Raw genomic sequence first — 22,904 nt, 5'->3', positions numbered from 1 at the left:
TATACTTCCTGTCTCTTCATGCATCGCCCAAGTATTATTTGATTCTGGTGCTTCTCACTCATTCATGTCTGAGGATTTCTGCCGATTGACTGAATTTCTATTAGTGAGGGATTGACCGTATCGAGCCCTTGGGGAAGACCATAGTGTTGGGCCGTTTCTATTCATCTTTTCCTGTTCTGGTCGGTGATATCTTTTTGTCCGCTGACTTATTTGTGCTGCCGATGACAGATTTCGACGTTATCTTGGGCATGGATTGGCTTACCGAGTACCACGCTATTTGGACTATTCTGCGAGGACAGTCATGTTCTGCATACCAGGCTTGTCGCAGTTCCAGTTCATTGCCGAGCCCAGAGGAGAGCCGTTGTCATGCTTGATGTCCTGCGCAGTCGAGGAGCCTGTTGCCTTGTGTATTGATCGGTTGCCAGTGGTCTGCGACTTCCCCGACGTGTTCCAGGAGATTCCGGGATTGCCTCCGCGCCGTTATATTGAGTTCCAGATAAATCTTGTGCTTGGTACCGCGCCTATCTCGAAAGCCCCGTACCGTATGGCACCGATGGAGTTGCGTGAGCTGCAGTGACAGTTGGACGAGTTACGTGAGTTGGAATTTATTCATCCGAGCAGTTCTCCGTGGGGAGCGCTGGTACTCTTCGTTAGGAAGAAGGATGGCTTGTCGAGGCTCTGTGTGGATTACCGCGAGCTTAACCGGGTCACGATTAAGAATAAGTACCCGCTCTCAAGAATAGATGATTTGTTTGATCAGCTACAGGGTGCACAGTTCTTTTTAAAGATTGACCTGCATTCCGGTTATCATCAGATTCGTGTCCGAGAGGAGGACATCCCGAAGACGGCTTTCAGGACGCGTTACGGTCATTTTGAGTTTCAGGTCATGTCCTTTGGACTGACCAATGCACCCGAAGTCTTCTTGCAGTTGATGAACAGGGTCTTTTGTCCATATCTCGATCAGTTTATTGTGGTCTTCATCGACGACATTCTGATATATTCGAGGACCCGTGAGGACCATATGTAGCATCTGGAGATCGCCTTATAAACCCTTCGTGCCCTCTAGTTATATGCGAAGCTGGAGAAGTGTGAGTTCTGGCAGGAAGAGGTGAGATTTCTCGGTCACGTGGTGACGAGGGAGGGTGTCGCAGTAGACCCCTCGAAGGTTGAAGCAGTGCGTCAGTGGAGCCAGCCCACGACTGCATCCGAGATCTGTAGTTTCCTTGGTTTAGTGTGATATTATCGGCGTTTCATTGAGAGATTCTCCCGTATTGCAGCCCCATTGACCAGGTTAACTCGGAAGGGCGCAAAGTTTATTTGGAGTGACACCTATGAGCGAGCATTTATGGAGCTAAAGGACCGTCTGACGTTCGCTCCTGTCCTCACTCTTTCCTCTGGGAGTGATGGATTCGTGGTATTTACTGATACTTCGCGTATTGGATTGGATGCTGTCCTGATGCAGCACGGCAGACCTATAGCATTTGCGTCTCATCAGCTCAAGGTTCATGAGCTGAACTACCCCACGCACGATTTGGAGCTGGCAGTAGTCGTCTTCGCACTGAAGGTGTGGAGACACTATCTCTATGGAGTTAGGTTCGAGCTCTTCTCTGACCACAAGAGCTTCAGTATTTATTCTCTCAGTCCGAGCTGAACATGAGACAGAGACGCTGGATAGAGCTTCTGAAGGACTATGATTTTGACCTCTAGTACCACCCAGGTAAGGCTAATGTGGTGGTGGATGCCCTCAGCCGTCAGCCACGAGGCCTGGTGGCACATATGATGATTCAGGAGTGGAGGATGCTCGAGGATATAGAAGAGTACGACTTTGATTTTGGTCTACAGTCTTCTATCGTTCAGCTATCGAGCCTATCGATTCAACCCTCTCTTGTCGCAAGGGTGATCGAGGCTCAACAGACAGATGATTCGTTATAGGATTATCGAGCAGAGGTAGCATCTGAGAGTCAGACAGATTGACAGATTAGTTCTGATGGTGGACTTCGCTTCAGAGGTCCATTATGTGTCCTGGATATTCCTGAGTTGCGCAGAGATCTTATGATCGAGCACATCGATCGCGATTTTCTATCCACCCTGGCTTGACGAAGATGTACCGTGATATGAGGCGACAGTATTTTTGAGCAGGGATGAAGCGCCAGATTGCCAGTTTTATGGCCGAGTGTGACGCATGCCAGCGTGTCAAGGCCGATCATCAGATACCCCCTGGTTTATTACAGCCGTTGAGTGTCCCGACGTGGAAGTGGGAGCATGTATCTACCGATTTTATCATGGGTTTGTTGAGGACTCAGCGCTGTCATGATGCTATCTAGGTTGTCGTGGATCATCTGACGAAGTCAGTGCACTTTCTTGCGATTCGTGCGACTTGGCCTTTGGATCGGCTTGCGAGGTTATTCATTGAGGAGATTGTGAGACTACACGGCGTTCCAGTCTCCATCGTTTCTGACCGAGACTCGAGGTTCACGTCTCAGTTCTGGAGGAGCTTTCAGAGAGCTATGGGCACTGATTTACAGCTCAGTACCGCGTATCATCCGCAGACCGATTGCCAGACCGAGAGGGTTAACCAGATCCTTGAGGGTATGCTTCGGGGTTGCGTGATTGACTTCGAGGGTAGTTGGGATGAGCATTTGCGACTGGCTGAGTTTGCATACAACAAGAGCTATCAGGCGACCATTGACATGGCTCCTTTTGAGGCATTGTATGACAGATTGTGTAGATCTCCGAGTTGTTGGACCGAGGTTGGAGAGCGGCGTCTCCTAGGTCCCGAACTTGTACAGGAGACGTCAGAGGTTATCGATATCATCAGGCAGAGGATGCACATAGCTCAGAGCCGACAGAAGAGTTTTGCTGATCGCCGACATTGTCCCTTGGAGTTTGATGTAGGGGACCACGTGTATCTCAAGGTCTTGCCCATGAAGGGTGTTGTTCGATTTGGTGCGAAGGGCAAACTTGCCCCGAGATTCATAGGACCTTTAGACATCACTGAGCGCATTAGCGCTGCGGCCTATCGGCTTGCCTTACTATCTCAGTTGTCTGGCGTCCACAACATTTTTCACGTCTCTATGTTGAGGAAGTGTGGGTCAGACATAGTTCCTGTTATCGATTGGCAGCCATTGGAGGTTCGTGAGGACGCTTCTTATATTGAGCAGCCAGTACGTATCCTTGATCGGAAGGAGCAGGTCTTCCGAACCAAGGTCATTCCCTTGGTGAAGGTTCAGTAGGGTGACCATTCTGTCGATGAAGCATCATGGGAGCGCAAGGCCGAGATTTGAGAGCGTTATCCCCATCTCTTTGATGATTGATTGTGTATTGTATCCTGTATGCTGTCTTCGATTTGATATGACAATGCCTTGCTTCCTCTTCTATTATAATTTATGTTTTCTTACGATGATTGTGTGAATTTCGAGGACAAAATTTTTATTTGGAGGGGAGAGCTCTAAGACCCGTATCCTAGTCTGTACCGTTCCGTTAGCTTTCGCGGTCCTTCCGGTCAAATTCTGGCAACCTTCACACCGTATCCGACGATTGCGCGCGATCCTAAACCAAGTTGCGCATACCGAAGTCGGTTCGAGCTGAAACTTGTATCATAGTGACCGCATCGTCGCCGCGGTTCAAACGCTATGACTCGCGCACCAATCCGATACCCAGACCAGGAGATGTGGACCTGCGTTCATTCCGAAGAAACACCGCGTGTTGCGAATTTCGAGGGAATCTCTACCAAATGTCTCATCAATCAATCAATCACTCATGTCAAGTACAAGTCAAGTCAAACCTCACCCAAGTACAACAACCCATCCCTCTTTCTCCACAAAGTCAACTCTCTCTCTCTTCACCCATTCCTCTTTTCCCAAAATTTCAACCCAACCCATACCTCTCCTTACATCACCCATCACCCATCACACTTTACCCATCCATATCACTCCCATCACTTCTCTCTCTCTCATTTCTCAAATCTCCCAAACAACAAAAAATTTCACACATTCGAGCTTCCCTCTCCCTCCCAAGTGTGGTCCACCTTCTCATCTTCCATTTACACCCTCTCATCTCTCATCCACACCATCAATCTCTCATCAACCTCCATCAAAAGGCAAGCTTAGGAGCAAAGGAGTTTAAGGGATCAAGAAGGAGGCCAACGAGGTGGGTGATCCTCCATTAATTTCAAAATTTAGGGTCCACTTGTTGTGGGACCCACTTGATGTATGTGTTGTATCAATGGAGGGCCCATAGTGGCGGGGTCCCTCCTCTCCATCACCGTCTCTCTTGTCTCTCTCTCTCTTTCTCTTTTTCCATTGTGATGGTGTGGATCCCACCAAAATGTGTTATATCTACTCCGTCCACCAACATCAGACGGTATGACCCACCCTATTGCAGGTGGTGATCCACACCATCCATTGTTTAGATGGACCTAATATACCATTACTTCTATATATTATATATAATATATATGATATAATATATATATATATGTATATACATGCATGTGGGCCACGTGTATGTGGGACCCACCATGATGCTGTAGCCGTCCAGCATCTCTGGACGCTAGGCAGGGGTGGCTAACACGGATTGTGTGTACTTATAGGGTGTGTACTTTCAAGCTAACAAAGAAAGAAGGGGCTTTTTGGGTGGGCTACTTAGGTAGGCCCCACCTTGATGTATACATTTAATCCAAGCCGTCCATCCTCTTCCTCAGATCATTTTAGGTGTTGAGCCGAAAAATGAGGCTGATCTGGTTTTCTGGCGGGCCATGGTATAGGAAACAGTATTCCTACCATTGATATACTCCCTGATGCTCTTGTACATCAAAAACCACCCAATATTGGACTCGATGGGATTGTATCGAGCCACAGGGACCAGTCAGCTATGCGGGCCCCATCTGCTAAAAACCACAAAAAAACATTAAAAAAAAACCAACATACAGTAGTAGCTGACGCTGCTGCTGTCAGAGCACGTGCAGGCATGCCTACGCTTGGCAGACGGACGACCGAGCTGGGGCTCACGGCCCCAACTGTGGGCCTCACCTTGATGCATTTCGACCATCAACACCATGCATTTGATGGGTCCCCATGGACCAAGTGGTCACCCAAAAAACCAGCTGTATACGGAACTCAGGTGGGCCACACCATCTAAAATCATGTGAAGACATGCCAAAAACATATAAAAACACTTGGTGGGGCCTACCTGAAATTTGGATATAGCTGAAACTTGGTCTGAACAGTCAGCCAAGTGGGACTCACATAATGGGTGGGCTAGATCTGTGGATCACATCACGGTGGGCCCCCCAGACTGTGACCTTATGGTCAGTTTGGATGGCAAATAAATATTACAATGGGCCATAGGTCCACGTGACCCTCAACAGATTGGATGTAAATAAATATCACGGTGGGCCCATGGTCCACGTGACCCGTGAACTATTTAGATGGCAAACAAACATCACGGTGGGCCCCAATTCCACCCAGGTCCACGTGGCCTTGTGAACAGACTGGATGTAAATAAACGTTATGGTAGGCCCTGGTCCACGTGACCTTATGTACAGCTTGGATGTAAATAAACATTACAATGGGCCCAGGTGGGTGGAAAATAAACATTAATGTGGGCCCCAGGTTTGAGTGGCCTTATCAATGGGTTGGATGGAAAATAAACATTATGGTAGGCCCCACATGGGTATGTATTGTAATCCACACCCTCCATTAGAGTGGGCTCCATCATGATGCATGTGTTTCATCCAACTGTCCAATCATTATTGGAGATAATTTAAGGCCCATTGTTGAGGCCCATCTCGATGTATTGGTAGTCCTTGTTGAGGCCTACCTTGACTTGTATAAAGCCCATATTATGAGGCCCATTGTGAAGTATGTAAGGCTCTTGTGATTAGGCCCAACTTGATGTCTTTGTGGCCTGCCCACTAAGGCCCACTTGAGATATATGAGCCCATGGTTTGAGGCCCATTTGATGTATTTGGGCCCTTGGCTCGACGCCCAACAAGATCTATATAAGGCCTATTACAACGTGATTCTACCATGGTTCATGTGTTCACTATGTTGCGGGCTATGCCTTAGGAACAATGTTGGTTTGACGTCCACATTGTAAGGATGATGTTGGTTAGATGTCCACGTTATCGCTCTCCCTAAAGCCCACTGATAGGCCCATACTTGTAGTAAGTAGGCCGTCTAGGCCCATCTCCGTTATACACAGAGCCCATCTCTTTATACATGTTTAGTATAGATCCATGATTCATGATCATTCGCATCATATGTATGCCTGATGTTAGGAGTGACCGATCATAGCATATGCCTTCGGGCGGACTATTTATGGGCTCCCTGATAGGCGGAGTTGCCTTATATAAGTGCATGGTACACGCAGGACTGTTGCATGACTGATAGTGTGACTCATGCACTTGCATTTGTGTGATTGTAGTTACTGTTTACCCTAGCAACATCAGGGCCATAGCCTCCACAAACACATCGTGGATGGCAGAATTGGATACCAAAAATATTTGGTTCTAGCATACGGGTGCCATAGATGTCCATGGATGAAAATCTCTAAACCCGATGGTACCAGAGGATGACTCCAACGTCGAGATCGAGTGGATATACGAGCGCGCGAGGGCCGTATACCAGTAGTCTGCATCTCCCACTATGTCGTGGTCGGTTGGAAAGGGGTGTGACCTTACCCGCTTGAGTGAGGGGGAAATTTCTAGGTTGAGTTTGACCAGCTTGAGGAATCGGTCCGCTATCGACGAGAGCCAGGCCTGATATTGGCAGGTGGATAGTGAGGTCTCTTCCACCCTCCCAGTTGTGCGTCCGGATAGGGCAAGCTGGCGTAGAGTGTACTTGACCCCGGTGATTATCCATACTGAGAACTGCATTGATTTGATGCTCTCATGAGGAGCTGCATTGATATGTGGATGAGGATTGACATGCTTGACTTGCATTCTGCATCGCATGGCTTTGATGTGGCCGATCGCATTCATGTTTTGCACCGCATGACCTTAGTATGGCTGATTGCATACATGTGCCCATCAGCATGATCCCGCATTTCTCTGACCTTGTTTCCTGAGCACGCTCATATTGCGCACACACTTACACCACCCTCTAAGCTTTCTATAAGCTTATGCATGATTGATACGTGCAGGTGACGCCAGGTCACAGCCGTAGCATAACAGCAGCAGGAGTGTGCGGTCGAACCCTTTGGAGTTTTGTTATTCGCATTATCTTGTATTTCCCTTCAGACGCATTGTACTTAAAGTTTTTGATCATAGTGGATTTTGTGATGGTGTTCTTGTGGTTATTGTTCATGGGTTATGCTTTTGGTTATGCTCATTATAATTGAACTGATGATTTGAAATCCTCCTTGTAGCATCCCAGGATCGGAACCTGGTGTATAGGTACCGGGAGCCGAGAATGGGGTACTATGGAGGCTGTTGGCGGCAGATTCGGCGATCGAGAATTTTGTGAGCCCGGTTTCCGAGTTTGGGGCGTAACATCTACATTTGGAGCTAGGTAGAATCCGACCCGATCCGATCCGAATTGAAGGCCAGGATCATGTCGGTTCGAGTAGCCCACTCAGATCTGAATGTACATCGAGTCGAGTTCGGATCAGTGGCCAATCCAGACTGATCCGATCTAATTTGGTCATGTACTATATAATCAATATTTACTTTTTTATTTTCACTTTTTTACTATGCGCCTCACTCGAACGAAGCTCTAATCCCTCCCTTCTCTTTCTCTACCCGAACGAGGCGCCGCACTCACCCATCTCTCCTCCTTTCTTTCTCTCTTTCTCTCCTCCTTTCTCTCCCGATTTCCCACATCTCCTTCTTTCTCTCCTCCTTTCTCTCCCGATCTTGATTCAGCCTAGTCCAAATTGACTGGACAGACTTAACTCGATCCGACTCGATTCAGTTTCCTAGACCAAGTCAAACTCGGTTTGGGTCAGGCCAGCAAGGATTCAGATCGGATCGAGTGAGCCCTGCTGGACTTGGTCCGAGATCGGATCGAGTTCAGGTCAAGTTCTTGAAAAATTGGATCGAGTTGAGTTGGACCCAATACAGTTCGACTCGACTCGATGCCCACCTCTATCTACATCCCACACTGCGCGAGTGCGTACCGTCTCCGTGGAGATTTGAACCTTGGTTTTCAGTAGCAAAAATGCTTCCTCTTACTACTATCTAATGATTATTTTTTTAAGAAAGTTTTCATACGTAGTAAATACATTTATTTTCAAAAAGTAAACCTTTATTTTTAAATTTTATTTATTTTTATTATAAAAATATAAAAGTAACCTCTCAAAATTAACCCAACTTAACCCAATCCAACCCTTGACTTAGTTTTTAAATGGCTTCTATTTGGGCCACACTAAAATGAAAAATCTAGGGAAGTATTAGTTAATAAGAAAAGAGATTTGTCTGTGCTTTCAAAACATTATAAGTTATAGTTGCATTGGGATACTTGGACAATCTAATCCATTGATCTAGATTGTTCATTAGGTTCATTGTTTAAATCATGGGCTAATATGTAAACATCACATGGATTTCACAAATATGAACCATTTCATCAGTGGTCTTTAATATGGATGGTTAAGATAATTTATACAAAAGTAGGTCCAATCAATAATTGGATCCATCTATTTTTTTGGTCCATGTATAGCTTATAATTCTAAAGACTTACTTCTATTGGGCAATTGTAAACATTCCATCCATGGCTTTAAAAAATGGATGGCAATAGAAAAAAAGGTCATGTATAAAAATGCATTAGATCATCGGAACAACAAGGTTTTTGTATGGTATCTTAATGCATGCATTTAGGATGGACAATTTAGATTATTCGACTAAAATTCCAAGTGAATCAATGCAACTAGGAGCACTATTATAACTTATAGTGCTCTAAGAGCACATGTGCATTTTTCTAATAAGAAATGTTGTTGATGTCTTAAATTTGTAAACAATAGGGCCTGTAAATGCCATTGACAGATGCTCGATGCCATCAATTTTTTTTGAAAATTTCATGTTTTACCGCTAGAACATTTTGGTGTTTTCTCAATGCCATTGACAGACTGAGAATACCATCGAAGGTGCCATCGAGCATGCATACAGAATTGCGTAAGTGCGAGATTTATTTCCTATTTCGATTGTGATACGATTTTATGCTATATATAGCGGGTGTAATCGGGATTTGGGTAGCAAGAGAGGTGTTCTAGGTTTTCTAAATTTGTTCATAAGGGTATCAAGGGCATAGGTTGGCCTGTGAGGAAGATTCGAGACTTGTTCGAATCAGTAATCTCAATCTCTTGCAATTTTCTGCTTTCATAGTGCATTACTGCCACTTTATGCCATGATTTTTTCCTGCAATGATTTTTCCACGTAAAATTCGGTTTGTTTGTGTTTGAACTTGGTTGTGTGATTGGAGTACTTTGCTTGATTCATCTCTGTCTGCTTCTGCGGTTTCTCAATAAGAGGTATCAAAACTTAACATTAGAAATCAGATTGAATATGAAAGCATAGTATCAATGGCTTATAATCCTAAGTTTGATGTTGAAAAATATTTTGAAAAAAATAATTTTGAACTATGAAAGGTCAAGATGACCGGTTTCCTAGTTTAACAAGGATTGGATGATGCTCTCCTTGAAAATTGATTAGAATCTATGAAAAATGATGAATGGAATAAGATGGATAAGAAAGAGAGAAACTTTATCCAATTGTGCTTAACGGATGATGTCCTCTATAATGTCATGAGAGAGAAAACTGCAGCGAGTATATGAACGAAGTTAGAGAACATCTATGCGAAGAAATCTCTTGAGAATCGCTTGTACTTGAAGCTTTAGTTATTCAATCTGAAGATGGCTGATGGGGTTGATGTTGAGGCCTACATTAGTAACTTCAACAAATTAATTTGTAAATTGCTGGATGTGGAGGAAACGATGAAAAACGAGGATCGGGCATATATCCTGTTGAATTCTCTTCCGATTTTGTATGAGTCGTTCAAGGACTCGTTGTGCATCGATAGAACTACCATTAGCATTGATACCGTCATATCATTCCTTTAGTAGAAAGTTGTAGTGCCTCAAAATTCGAGGACCGAGTAGCAACTCGGCTCCCGAATTCCCAAGTGCCACGTGTGCATAAATGAGTCACAAATGCATACAATTATCAGATATTAGAAACAATGAAGAATTAAACTAAGCGTAATTACTATTAGATCATTTAGAAAGGATTCAAGTGTCACTATGTTAAATAAACATCTCAACATAAATTCATAACTATCCATAGACAAATAAATCCAATAATCTAGAATGTCATTGCCTAGGGACACTGTCCCTTCTACATATCAATCCCCAAAATGATTTGGGCTCTGGCCCAATCCCGCAGCCATCCATCGCGCTAATAAGGTCTGTCAAATGCTTGAAAATACATTCGTTCCTCGTCGTTGTCGGCACCGACATCGTCCAGTGCGTCCTGCTCAAGGGTACCCGCATCTATATCGGATTCTGGTTGGTGTTTTAGAATACTGTCCCAGACTGGGAGTGAGTATCTAATTCAGTGGTACCATTAGCAATAGGCCACATAAATTATCATATATAGAATACATTTAATAAATAGCAAACAATATAGAATCCTAAATACTATTGTTAATTCAAATGCATGACTCAATGATATGGTGCATGCTCCTCACTACCAACTCTCCCTCAAGCGCGACATCTGACGTTCACAATGACCAACTCTCCCTCAAATTACGACCTTGACTACCTAATCACCACAATAATAATGCAAATGTCATGAAATATGTTAGCCTAGTTGATTAATTAGATTCATTCGTCTAACAAGTTGGGAAAATCAGAATACCCTTAGTGAAGTTGTTGCCCTAACTCGATCGCGTGGCTCAAGGGCCGTGGTCATACGACTCTCGTGATCCTTAGCCTCATATGGGGTCGCCAATCCCGAAAACCATAATCTCAGACGAAACATAATTAGGACTTAAATGTCCTACTCGCGGTCATTATGAGAGGTCGTCACCCCAGCACAGGCTGACGGCACGGGCACAGTGTCCCATACCACCGTTCCCAGCTCACGAGTCTAAGTGCTCACTGGACACTATGGGAAGGCTCGTCACCCCAGCATAGGCCGACAACATAGGCATAGTGTCTCATACCACCATCCCAGGCTCATGAGTCTTTGTGGGCCGTAAATTATAGCTAATAGTGGGCGCAATGGTCTTAGGGTACTTCGGGTTCATACAGGTGTAATCAGACATAGTTAACATACAAGGATGGTTGACTTAAGAGTCAATATGCCCCGACAGGCTGAACCGTAGCTAATCGGCCTGAGAACACTGTCTCGTGTAGTCCAACTATGACTAACAACCTATAGTTCAACTATTCAGGCCAGATTACTCGCGGGCAGGTCCAACGAAAGGGGTTGCCCAAGTAATTCTAGGTAATCGGCCCATCCATAAGGGTTTAGCAATAATACACAACATGTATTGTCAAATTCAGAGATAGTTCACCCATATCAGACATAAATTAGCAATTTAAGTACATGGACAACAATATATCAAGTTCTGCTAACCCATACGGGTCATGTTCATCATGTTCCAACATATACAATCATAAGGGCAGCCATGCACCAATATACAACAACTAGTCTTCCATAAGTTAACATAAATTACATAATTCAGCTATAAATCGAGGAAATCAATCAAGTTGTTCAACAAATTAGCAATGTGACAACATTTCATGCCTTTACTCCTAGCATAATTGACATGTAGCAACAATTCAACAAACAATCAGCAATTTACAACAATTCATGTCATTGTTTAAGCATAGTTAGAACCAAATCAGAAAATCAACAATTAACTCACATAAATTTGGGGAAAGTTAGATATTTTCACCCTACATGAGCATGCAAATGCACAAGTCACGGATTTGGGGTATTAGGGTCTAATCCCTTCCATAAATTCAGCAATTTCTAGTCCATTATCATAATTATGCAGCTCAAATGAAAATTCAGCAACATGCACTAACAATGCACCACACACATTCACTAAACCTATGCTAGGCACGATAATCGGCCACCTAAAGGTAATGGTCCACATCTATTGTTGATCGGAAGTTGCTGAGATCGTCCTAACAGCGCTGGTGCGCAAGCTCGACGCGCCGGGGCCTTGCATTGCATGAAGTGGCGGTAAGTTACATGCGTGTGGCTAGAATTTAGGGAGAAATGGTCTGAAGCTCCATCTTACCTTAGATTGAAAGGGGTTTCGCTCTAACGACAATTGGGTCGGCGCTTTCCAACAATTGGAAGGTCTGGGTGCGGGGATTCCCAAATCCCAAGCACCACAAACCACAATCACCACCCAATCTCCTCACTCTCCCTCCCCCTTCTCTCTCTTAGAATTTCTTTTGCTAAAATTTCAGCGAAATAAGGGAGAGGGCTGGACTTTTATATATCGAGAATTATATCAGTCGACCCTGCTGTTTGATAATTTCCTCCAATGGCCATGTGGGCCCATTTTTTTTTATCATTGGGGCTGTCCTGATGGCCCCCTAGCCCTCTGATTCATGGAACACGTGCCCCACAGCCCGATGAAGGGTTGGGCAAAGTTTGATCGCAAACGAATGCAGGGTTTTGCTGCAACGGCCTGATTCGCGATCAACGGTCATCGTTCCACGATCAATGGTCAAATTTTGTGGGCAAGGGCAGAGAATTATTTCTGAATTTCGGTGTGAATTTAGAAGAAATCTGATGGCTGAAATGCCTGGATTTGCTGACTCAAGAAATAGGGCCAATTGATTTAAATTTCAGAATTTTCTTCTTTAGGCCTGGTGACTCGCGAGTTTCAAGTGCTGGTTATATGACACAGTTCACCCATTTCTGGGCATCGTCTGAGCCTGACATCCACGTGAGATCACAAGCCCAGTGAGGCCCTTGGCCTGCTAAAGTTTCAGAGTTTCTGGTCCTTCCTCGGGTGATACACGGTCCGTACGAACAGTCGCAAAGTGTAGCTTGGGCATCTGGCTTTATGGCCCGACCACGATTTGATTTAATCACATCAATGACTAAATTTGGATTAATTTATCAGTAATAGACCCACACATGCTGTCGAATCATTTGGTCTTGCGTCGGTTTGCACGTGAGCACCTCAGGACACTTCCTTTTTGGACGGAGCGTTACAAAAGTGATGAGAAAGAAAAGCGGTGACATAGGTGCTTTTATAGATGCACTGGTTACGAGGGGGGAAATTCTGAGTAGGACAATGGATCTTCACAATCTAGGTCCAAATCCAAGGGTAAGGGCAAAGGCAAGTTGAAGTTCTAGAATTGTGGGATGTCCGAGCACATGAAAAATGATTACACAAATACTAAGGCAAGGAAAGAGAATTCAGAAAATTCTTACAGGGAGGCCAAACACAATGGAATCCAGTGAGGAGATGAACGGTAGTGACATGCTCATCACATCAAAATCCAGGTACTTTGATGAAGAATGAATTTTATATATGAGGGCTTCGTACCACATGATCCCTTATCAGAGTTGGTTTACCAGTTACAGTGAGTGTGATGGTGGGCAAGTCTTTATGGGCAATGATAATGCTTATAAAGTAGTTGGTGTTGGATCGGTGTGTATCAAGATGTTTGATGGCAATGAGCGTATCTTGACCTAGGTGAGATACGTTTCTGATTGAGGAAGTGCACAATATCTCTAGGAGCACTTGAGGCACTTGGGTGTAGATTTATCGATTTTGATCGTGTCCTTAAAGTTTCAAAAGGGGCACTCATAGTCATGAAGGCACAACGGAATGGAAATCTTTACAGGTTGATAGGGAGCACTTCATCAGGTAGAGTTGTAACGTCTGTAGCGGATTCCACATCTGCACATATGTGGCATGCACGCTTAGGCCACATAAGCGAGCGGGTTATGAAGATACTTTTTTTTTAATTGTTGTTTAATTCCAGTCTTTAAAAGTATTGATTTTAATATATACGAGTATTGTATATATGATAAACATTTAAGGTTATCTTTTAAGTCTAGTAAACATATTTGTAAGGGTGTTCTTGATTATGTGCATTCTGATATATGAGGGCCATCACTCATGGTTTGTAGTGGAGGGTCGTCATGGTTTGTCACATTCATTGACAACTATTTCAGGAAAGCGTAGATTTATTTTATGAAAAGTAAATCTAATGTTTTCATCAACTTCAAGCAGTAGAGGGTGATGGTAAAAAAATAGATAAGGTGAAAGGTGAAGGTATTATGGACAAAAAACGATGGAGAATTCACTTATGGGGAGTTCAATCGGTATTCCAAAGATGAAGGGATTGTGAGACAAAACACAGTGCGCTACACACTAAAGCAAAAAGGTGGGACTAAGTGGATGAATCAGACTCTCTTGGAGAGGGAATAATGCATGATTAATAATGCTGGGTTGGGTAAGGAATTATGGACTGAGGCCGTTAACACGGCTTGTTACTTGGTGAATCGGTCTCCTTTTACGACCATTGAATGTAAAATTCTAGAGGAAGTGTCGAGTTGTCAGCAGGTAGATTACTCAGGAATGCGAGTATTTGGTTGTGATGCTTACTTTCATATACCGACAATTGAGAGAGATAAGATGGACCAAAAAGCTAAAAAATACATCTTTGTCAGGTATGGTGGTGGTGGTGGTGTGAAGGGTTACAGGCTGTATGACCAGGTCACACGGAAAATCATCCTCAGTCGAGATGTCAAATTCGACGAAGGATCCTTGTTCTATAAGGATGATCACAAGGAACCAAAAAAGTTGGTTGTGGATGTTCAGTTAGACAGAGATGATACACAGGCAGATACAAACACGTAGACAGAGGCACAAGAGTAGGTGGAGTAGACATCTATGAAAAGAAATCCGCCAAGGGATCGGGTTATTGGCGAGATACATGGATGACTCAAATGTCACATTTCACCTCATTATATATGAGGGGGATCCATCTACTCTTTAGGAGGCTATTGATGAGCCGGATGCCGAAAAGTAGAAAGCAATGATGAACGAAGAGATGAACTCCTTATACAAGAACGAGATGTGGAAGCTGTTGAAGCTTCCCTTCATTCGTAAAGCGATTGGGTGCAAGTGGATATTCAAGAAAAAACATGATAGGTAAAAGACAAGGTTGGTAGCGAAGGGATATGCTCAGAAAGAAGATATCGACTTCACGAAGATATTCCCATAGGTAGTAAAACAAGTATCTATCAAATTTGTGTTGGCACTGGTTGCCAATACAATCTCGAGCTGGAGCAGATGGATGTGAAAACTGTCTTCTTACATGAGGAATTGGAAGAGTAGATTTACATGAAGCAACTAAAATGTTATGAAATACAAAGGGCATAGAATAAGGTTTGCAGGTTAAAGAGGTCCTTTTATGACTTAAAACAATCACCTAGGTAGTGGTATAAAAAGTTTAATTGTTTTATTGTGAGTCAGAGATTTACCTGAAGTAAATATAATCATTATGTATATTACAAGAGAAAAATTCATTATCTTGGTTTTGTACGTCGATGATCTGCTTATCACCAGTCATAGCATGTCTGAGATCAACTTATTGAAGACACAGTTATTAGAAATATTAAAGATGAAAGATCTGGGGGCTGTAAAGAGGATTCTCGGCATTTACATACAAAGAGACAGGAAAGGAAGCATGTTATAGTTATCTCAAGCGGAATACCTTGAGAAGGTATTGATGAAGTGTGGGATAGACAAGGCAAAGTCAATCACCGTTCCCTACGTGGCTCACTTCAAGCTATCTTCAGAATATTGTCCTCAAAATTTATGAATAAAAGTAGGATATATCTCTTGTGCCTTATTCGAGTGCAGTTAGCAGCTTGATGTATGTCATAGTTTGTACTAGTCTAGATATTTCACATGCAGTGGGTATTGTTAGTAGATACATGTCTAATCCCGACAATCAACATTGGGAGGCGGTGAAATGACTACTTTGATACATTCGAAGTACATAGGACTACGTCCTACCGTTTGAGAAATCAAGGGATAAGGTGGTAGCTTATGTGGATTTAAATTACGTGGGCAGTGTGAATAATAGAAGGTCGACTTCCGGTTACTCGTTTGTGTTAACGGGTGGAGCAATCGGTTGGATGTCGAAGCTTCAGTCTGTAGTGGTTCTTTCCACAACCAAAGCTGAGTACATGGCGGTGATAGAAGCATTCAAGGAAGGTGTTTAGTTAAGAGGGATGATAAATCAGTTGGGGCTTCAGCGGGAGGCCGTGCTGGTTAATTGTGAAAGCAAAAGTGCGATCAATTTGGCTAAAAATTATGTTTATCACTCATGTATTAAATATATTGATGTATGTCACCATTTTATCCGATAGGTACTTGAGGAAATAGGCATAACTCTTAAGAAGATTCACGCGAGTGTGAATCTGACTGACATGCTCACCAAAGTGGTTCCAATAAAGAAGTTCAAGTTATGTGCAACTTCTCTGGTGTAAGACCCGTATTCTCGCCCGTACTGTTCCGTAAATTTTCACGGTCCTCCCAGTCGAATTTTAATGACCCGCAGGTAGCATTTGCGCACGCTCTTGAGTCACATCCTATAAACCCGAACTGACTCAAGCTGAGACCTATGTCATTGCGACCGCGCCGTTGCTGCGGTTCCGACGACGCGTCTCGTGCATCAATGCGACGCTCAGATTATGAGATCTGGCCCGTGCATTATCTCAGCCTTTGATCGCTTGATCGCGGGACCTACCTATCCCTTTGGTTGTACTTTCCTAGAAACATAATTATTATGATGTCACCCTAGGGGTGATGTGGTGACATCACCCTACCCTACCTTAGCCATAACTCATAAATAACCACCCATTCCCTTTTCCCCATAAGTCAACTCATTAATTACCTATAAACCATCACCTCTCTCTCTCTCTCTCTCCTATCTCTCTCCCTCCCTCTTTCTTCCTCACTCTCCATTGCAAAAGCCATGGACGTCCAACCATCCCAAAAATCCAACCACCATCTACCTTAGATCCCCACCAATCCAACCTCTAGATTATCATCTTCACCGTTGAAAGAGCTTCATAGAAGCATTGGAGTATATGGGAAGAAGAAAAAGAGTAAAGTGGGTGATTCTCTCTCTCTCTCTCTCTCTCTCTCTCTCTCTCTCTCTCTCTCTCTCTTCTTCCTTTATTTTGTGGCCCACTCAATAAGATGTGATGTATATTTGTCCATCAGATGGACCCCATGGTCGTCCAAGCTATGTGGGCCCTATCTTGTGGGTGATGGAAAAACCACAAATATCAAGTTGATCCTATAAGGTGGGCCACGTCAACGTAGGACCCACCTTAAAGAACTTTCATATTGACTTCGTCCGTCCAGCGCCATCCACGGACGCTGGACGTGCTTCACACAGCGGTTAAAAAAAAAGGAGGAGATTTTAAGGCTTTTGGGAAGGGTTGCCTATGCAGGCCCCACCTTGATGTATCGGTCTAATCCACACCGTCAACCCCACTTCCCAGATCATTTTAGGCGTTGAACCAGAAAATGGAGTCAATCCGATAATCGAGCGGGCCATACCATAGGGAATAGTGAGGATAACCGTTAAAACTCGCCTTGATGCTTTTACCCACCACAACACGCTGCATATTAGACTCGATGAGTCTGTCTCGAGCTATGAAATTCAATGGCTGGATTGGATTTATCTTAGGTGGGCCCCACCTACTAAAAACCGTAGAAAAACAAAAAAAAAATGCATGCAGCAGCAGCGCTGCTGCTGTCAGAACGCAGCAGACGCTGCCTGCGGCTGGCGGACGGCCAGCGAGCTGGGCCTCACGGCTCCAGCTGTGGGCCCCACCGTGATGCGTGTCGACCATCAACTCCGTGCATTCGATGGGTCCCTACAAAATATATGTCCATTCCAAGAATCAGCCTTATAAGAGACTCAGGCGGGACACACCATCTAAAATCATATGAAAACATGCCTCAACATATAAAATCATTTGGTGGGGCCTACCTGAGTTTTGGATGTGATTGAAACTTCGTTTGGACCTCTAACTTTATGGGACACATATAATGGACGGAGTAGATCTGGTTAATGTGGGTCCCACCTAGGATAAAAAATAAATAAATAAATAAAAAATGCATGCATGTACATTGACGTCCAGACTCTCTGGACGTCCAACGTTAAGTAGGGAGGGTCCCATTGGCCCCAATGGTGGACCCTACCATGATGTATGTTCTACATCCACGCCATTCATTTAATAGGTCCCCTTTTTTGATACGTTGGTTCTAAAAATCAGTTATAAAACGTTCTCGTATGGCCCACACCATCATCTTTCATGCGGTGGTATGTCAAGCCACATGGAATCAACTGCTGGGGTCCACATGCAGCTTGGATCCACCTGAAACTCTGTTTGGACCCTTAAATTGGTGGGACACACACAATGAATGGGTTGGATTTGTGAACTACATCCTGGTGGACCCCAAGATCACATAATCGTACCAAAAGTTTGGTGGACAAATAAATATTACAGTGGCTTAGTCCACATGACTTTATAAAGAGGTAAAGAGGTTGTATGGCAAGTAAACATTGCGGTGGGCCCCTGGCCCATGTGACTTTATCAACAGATTGGATGCAAGTAAATGTTGTAATGGGTCCAATGTCGTGTGACCCTAATAATAATAATAATAATAATAAATAAATATTGTAGTGGGCCCCAGGTCTATATGACCTTATTAACAGGTTGGATGCAAATAAATATTACAGTGGCCCAGGTTGAATGCAAATAAATATTACAGTGGCCTAGGTTGGATGCAAATAAATATTATAGCGGGCCCTAGGCCCATGTGACCCTATCACCAGATTAGTTTGGATGGAAAATAAACATCATGTTGGCCCCAGTTTGGATGGACAGTATGTTGGGCCCTAGGATGGGTGGAAAATAAACATTTTGGTGGGTCTTACTTAAGACCCATTTATGCATGTGTTGTGTCCACAATTGTGGACCTCCATGGCGGGATATGTGACTTATCTATGCCTTCCATCCCAATGGGACGCACCACGATGCATGTGTTTCACCCAACCGTTCAACCATTTTTGGAAAAATGATTTTAAGGTTTAGGATGAAAATAATACAGATTTATTTATCAAGTGGACCATAGTGCACGGTGAGGATTGAACGGCTATCTTTGAAATCTTGAGACCTTATGATTAGATTAGATGGGAAATAAATGTTATGGCGGGCCTTGAAAATTTTAGTAGTGAAAATCATTATCACCACTTATATTTGAGTGTGGCCCATTTGGTATATATGGGGCCCATTGGTGTGGCCCATTTGATGTATGTATGACCATGTTATGAGGCCTACTTTGATGTATGTTGTGGCCCATTTGTCAGGCCCACTTTGATGTATTTTTATCCACGCCATCCAGGGTAGGCACCCCATTATGATATATATCAGGGCTCAAGGGTCGAGGCCCATTAGTGCTGCCTATTTGATACAACCCACTTGATGTGTACGAGGCCCATTAGTGCGGCCCATTGATGCAAGGCCTATTGTGACATGTATTGGGCCCATGACGCGTGACCCATTTGATGCGTATAAGACCCATGGGTAGGGCCCACATATTATGTATTTGAAGCCCATGAGCAAGGCCCACCTGAGGTTTATATATGGGCCCCATTAATGTGGCCCACTTGTATTTGAGGCCCACGGGTAGCGGCCCATGGGTCGTGGCCCATTGTGATATATACTCGGCCCATACGTTGTGGCCCATTGAGATGTGTTTCCGACCCATTTAGTGAGGCCATTGTGAAATATTCCTACTCATGTGATGAAGCCCATCGAGATGTATTTCTGGCTCATTGATGCGGCCCAATGATGCCACCCACCGTGATGTGCATATTAGGCTAATGGAGCGGCCCAATGTATCGACCCACGGTGATGCGTAGGCCCACGTGCTGCGCGTGCAAGGCCCACCTGTGATGACTATTTGAGGCCACCTGTCGGATATTTGGGCCCACCTTATGTTTGACTCTACATGGGCCACTACTTGGGGGGCAATGTTGGTTAAATGTCCACTTTGACGGGCGATGATGGTTAAATGTTCATATTGTGACCTTCCCATAGGCCATGTTCAACCAATCAATGAGGCTGATTATTGACCGATTCTGATTGACATGACTGATTTGCCGATTCTGGTTATCGACTACCGATTATGATTGTTGTGGTCGATTGGCTGATTATCGACCAAGGCCAATCATCGTGGCCGATTGTGGATTTCGATTGTGATGTATATTCTGCCCGTAGGTTGAGGTCCACTATGATGTATAAAGGCCCATGGACGTAGCCCATTGTGATGTATATGTAGCCCATGTGATGCGTATTAGCCCCATGTGACGCAGCCCATTATGATTGTACAAAGCCCATTGTGGTGTGTTTGAGGGCTAGGCTATGGAGCCATTGTGATGTATGTTAGGCCCATGTGAAAGGCCCATCGTGATATGTATTAAGCTCTTGAGTAAGGCCCATGGTGTTCTATATTTGGCCCTTGTGTGAGGTCATAGGTCCACTATATATTAGGATCCATGAGGGTCATTCCTTGGGGGGCAATGTTGGTTAAATGTCCACATTGTCGGGGTCGATTGTCGATGCCGGTTATTGATACCGATTGAGTATGTGACAAAGATAGCATCATGATACATGCCCATACGCATCATCTGCATGTTTGTTATGAGATGTGGTTGATCATTGCATATGTCATTGAGCATGTTGTTATGAGACTCCCTGATAGGCGGAGGTTATCTCACTTGAACACGCAGTATGCACAGGATTGATGCATGACTGGATTGTATGACTCATGCTTCTTGCATTATAATTACTGTACGCCCTAGCAACACCAGGGTCGTAGCCTCCACAGGCATATCGTGGATGGCCAATGGGACACCGAAAATGTTTGGTTCTAGCATACGGACACCATAGATGTCCCTGGGTGAAAATTCCTAAACCTCCGTGGCCAGGAGAAGCGCCGACGTCGAGACCGAGTGGATACATGAGCGCCCGAGTGCCGAATACCACGAGGCCGCGTCTCCCACTGTGTCGTGGTCGGTTGGGAGGGGGTGTGGCCTTACCCGCCTGAGGGTAGGGGGCAATACTAGGCTGAGTTTGACCAGCTCGTGAATGGGTCCACTATCGACGTGCCGGATAGGTATTGAAAGACTATTGGCCAAGCGGATAGTGAGGTTTCTTACGCTCACTTGGACTGTGCGGCTGGGAGAGCGGCAGTTTGGAGTGTACTAAACCCGGTGATGATCCCGGAGATGAACCGTACCGATATGTGGATTTAGTGAGCAGAGTTGCATACTCATTCATGCATTCATTCATTCACTATCTACTCGGGTTGGTGGTATGCAACTAGTTGTTACGTGTGCCTTCGCAATGGCCAGGATTTCGGTTGGGGCGCGCGACTAACCTGAGATCAGGAGTTTACCACATTGAATCTGACTATCCAAATTTAGGTATGGGACTGGTTTGGATAGAAGTCCCTTGTGATAGACCCCATAGCCTGTGATACTACGCACTACCATCCCGACTTCACACTCCAGCATGGTCATTCCATTCGCACCGCATATTGCATTACATCTGCGGCATACGACATCTTGGGTTACTGTGCTTCTGCATTTATATGGTCTAGATATGGCTGACGTATTTGTGAACAAATAAGGAATTATATACCCCATTGCATTCTCGGCATTTGATATTTGGTTCTTTATGACTCCTCGTTTGCGTAGCTGTTATATATTGCGTATTCTGATATTGATTGGCTCATGAACTTGCTCGTATTTCCGCTTACTCTGTTATCGTATGATCTATGATCTTGTGAGTATTTCTGTTTACTCTGATAATTCCTGCTCTTGTCAGTATTTCTGCTTACTCAGATAATTCATGATCTTGCTAGTATCTTTGCTTATTCCGATATTGTACGATTTAGGGATTACCAGTACTTCCAGTTTTTATGATAATGACATTGTATTGAATACTTGGCACTTACCTTGTGCACACACTTACACCACCTCCTAAGCTTTCTATAAGCTTATGCACGATAGATGCGTGCAGGTGTTATTAGGTTGCAGCAGCGTTGAGCTTGGAGCGTGCAGTTGTATTCTGGAGCTTTGATTTCGATATATGTATTTTCCCTTTCAGCATTGTACTCAAATGATTATAGTAGTGGATATGTGATGATGATGATGTTGCCTTTGTCAATTAGGTAATCTTGTGGTTATGCTTATTATGGGTTAAATGTATATACAAAAAAAATCCTCCTTGTAGGATCCCAGGATCGGAATCTGGCATATGGACGCTAGGACTCGAGAATGGAGTACTACGGAGGCTGTCGGCACCGGATTCAGTAATCGGGATTCCTGCGAATCCGATTTCTGGGTTTGGGGCGTGACATCTGGGCTTGACGAAGGCGTAAAAGGAAGATATAGTATACATAAGAAGTAATGGTAGAGTTATGATGCAAGGTGAAATTAGAAATGAAGAAAAGAGTTACGAAGATTGAAGACATAGTGGAGATTGTTATTAAAGTCTCAAATCTGTAAATAACAGGGTTTGTTGACGCCATCAGAAAAATTTGAAAAATCCATGTTTTATCGCTAGAACATTTTGATGTTTTCTCGATACCATCGAAGGAGTTAGATGTCATTGACAGACTGTTGATGCCATCAAAGCCCCATCGAAGGTGCCATCGAGCGCGCTCCACAAAATTGTGTAAATGCGGGATTTGTATTCTATTTCGATTGTGATATGATTTTATGGTATATATATCAGGTGTAATCGAGATTTGGGTAGCAAGAGAGGTATTCTAGGTTTTCTAAATTCATTCTTAAGGGCTTCATGGGCATAACTTGACTTGTGAGGA

Source organism: Magnolia sinica, chromosome 16, assembly GCF_029962835.1.
Source record: "Magnolia sinica isolate HGM2019 chromosome 16, MsV1, whole genome shotgun sequence".
Taxonomy (NCBI): domain Eukaryota; kingdom Viridiplantae; phylum Streptophyta; class Magnoliopsida; order Magnoliales; family Magnoliaceae; genus Magnolia; species Magnolia sinica.
Note: the sequence above shows the minus strand (reverse complement) of the source record.